Below are 3,025 nucleotides of genomic sequence, written 5' to 3' on the forward strand. Positions count from 1 at the left end.
CGGCCCTCGCTGGCATCCTCCGGGGCCCGGGGGCTCTGTCTGTGTCTGTATCTATGCATTTACACGTCTGTCCAATTTGGGAAGATGCATTAAGAAAATGATTAATTTCTTTAAAAGGACCCAGCGATTCTATCAAGAACCAGTGCGCTTCCAGGTCAAGCCCCTTCCGTTCTTCATGCTTTGTAAAAGATTTGATTTGCTTCCAGCTTAATTTAATTCCTTTCGTCTTCATTTTGGGTTTGTTTTGGTTTTTTTTCTTTTTTGCAAAGCAGGACATCCCATCTGCATCAAGGCATTGACCTTCCAAACATTTCCTCATCATGAAAAGTGGAATCAGAGTTGTCCCCTTCTTTTAGTGACACAAACCAATTTTTAATCTCATTTTCTTTTCATATTAGAGACTATGAAATACTGTTAGGCATTGCTTTATGTTTCAAGGTGTCCTTTTAACTGCTGTGGTTAAATCAAAATCTCCTTGAGTTCAGATTTCAGCACAGTTGGGGTTTTTTGGGTCATTACTGGCCTTTGCTGTGAACACAAAGAATCCTTTTTGCTTTTCTTTGCCTTTTTTTAAGCTATTCCGTACTGTTCTTTTAAAGCATTGGAAGTGTTTATTTAATATTTATTCTACAGTTTATATTGAAAATGTAAAGTTTATATTTAAAACAACACTGTTTGTTAGTGAATGCTTCTCTTTGCCTCTCCAGCCTCGTCCGTTAGTCTCTGGCATGGGAATATTTTGATATTAGAGGTTTTGTAGCATTTTTCCCCTCAAGCAGCAATGACGTAGATCCAAGGTCGCCACCCGGCACAGAGCACCAGGTCGCTCAAGCTTAGCTTCCTCCACTGGTTGGCTTTTCTGGCAGTCCCTTCGTGTGCCACGCGCGTTCCTTTCCCACATAGACTGCTTTGGACAGTTCCGAACCATCAAAAAGCCCTTTCTACGGTAGGTGGGGTTTGGCCTTTTTATACTTTTCTCAATGCTGTTGACGTCCGTTCCTGTTCACTGTGTAGCTCCGTAAGGCGAGAGCCAAATACTCCGTGTTTCAGTTCGATGTCCCTGCTGTAGGTGGGTGTAGCCTGTCATAGTAAGTAGAACTGCATAGTAAATTCTGAATGCTTTTTCCATAAGGAGTTAAGTGGAATGTGAGCATTTGGCTACCTTTGGTTAACTGTAAATGCTTAACTGTAGTCTGGAATAGTTGCATTTTTGTCTGTCTCAATAAATTTTAATTTGTCTGCGACTCCTTATTGCCTGTCCTGGATTTTATTAAACTTTGGGGATCAAAAATGCTGCAGTACCTTGAGTCAGCATTTAATCATGCATGGAAATGGATGGTCTTTGATATTTGGGTTATACCTGATACCTCTGCTCAACATCAGCTGTAAGCTGTGAGGTTAATGCAAGGTCTCGAGAAAGCTGTATTTTAAAAGCAGAAATAAAACCAAGCTGAAAATAATAACTGTACCAAAATTGGGGCGGGGGGGGAGGTTTCATTTTTATTTCCGCCCCAGTTTGCAAATCGTGGTGTTCACCCGTCTCTTCTGAAGGTATCCAGGGCAATTCCATGGACACAGCCGCATTCTGCAGCGGCCAGTATCTGCGGTGTAGAGGAAGACAAAATTATGTTGAATACACTTGGTGGGAAGCCGTCCTCCCTCAGAAATACCTGGGTTCGTGGCTCTATTATTAAATTAGAGCTCCTCTTTGCTATCATTAACTCGCTTAAACAGCCAACATTATTACAGTGCTAATTACAGAGGTAAAAATGTTATTCCACCACCTTTCCCCCGTATGTGCAATATTAAAGCACCCCCTGGAAGCACGAACCCTACCGTCAAACGTTTGTGCAATTACCATCGCATCGGGTAATGCATTTACAACTCGCCTGGCCGTGGGCTGAGCTGGGTCATCGCGGGTCAGAACCTGCCTGGAATCCCTGTTAAATCCAGGGCGTTCATTAGTCTGGTGTTACGGTGGGTACCACACATCACCTCAGCCTTACCTGACGCTGAGAACAAATGGGTTTGCCCTTTCCAAAACCATGCTGAGCCCCTCTGCACTGTTTGATCTTCCCATGTCCAAGCGACTCAGCCGCACCAGACGTCGGAGGGCTGGAAGGCAAGCAACCCAAATCCCAAGCTCAAGAGTGTGTGAGGTGCAAATGAGATTCTAGTTGTCGGGAAGGGCTAATGATTGGAGTTTGCTTTATTATTTTTTTTTAATATCCCTGCAAGATTCAAAACTGCAGGCATCTTGCAGGCTTTGCTTTGCATTACACACACAGAGCTATGAACACCCACCCTTTTCTATAGGCAAACGTGTGCATATATAATATATATGATTGCAAGGGGCGTGTGTATATGCATGCACAGAGGGTATTTATATGTGTGTGTATAGATATATACATATATGTGTATATATATATATACACATATATATATCTATACACACACACGCTGTTATGATCACCTACCCTGAGAAGTGTTGGTCAAGGCCAAAAGGTGCCAGCATATTTTTGGGGAGCGAGGGAGAGCCATCGCCTTCCCTCCCCGGTCACTGCTGTCCTTAGACCCTCCTGGTCTGGGGTACCCGCTTTTGGGAATCCCCCCGCACCTGCCTAAGGTTGAGCTGGCGTCTGCCACCCCTACTTGCTGATCTCTGCTGTCAGAACCCTTACGGGCTACGTGCTGTGAACGGGTGCCTGGGTGTACACACTGAAGTACTCACAGCAGATTACCGTGTCCCGCCCGGCACGTCCTGAGAAGCCGTGCTGGCTTATGGTCAGCCTTGCCACGATTCTGGCTTCTGTTTTGGGCAAGGAGCTTGGCTAATTTTCATGAGCTCCCTGCCAGGGGGTGCAGCTTTTACACCCCTCGCGATACCGAAGGGTGTCTGGGGCTGGAATGCGGCTCCAGCAGTGCTGGGTCAGCTTGGGCTTAGGGTAGTGGACCGGCAGGGATGGCCCTGACCTGGAGGGCAGCGGTGGCCACCCTCACCCGAGCGCTGTGCGGGGGCGGCGAT

This window comes from Egretta garzetta, unplaced genomic scaffold (genome assembly GCF_000687185.1).
Source record: "Egretta garzetta isolate BGI_Z169 unplaced genomic scaffold, ASM68718v1 scaffold147, whole genome shotgun sequence".
NCBI lineage: Eukaryota > Metazoa > Chordata > Aves > Pelecaniformes > Ardeidae > Egretta > Egretta garzetta.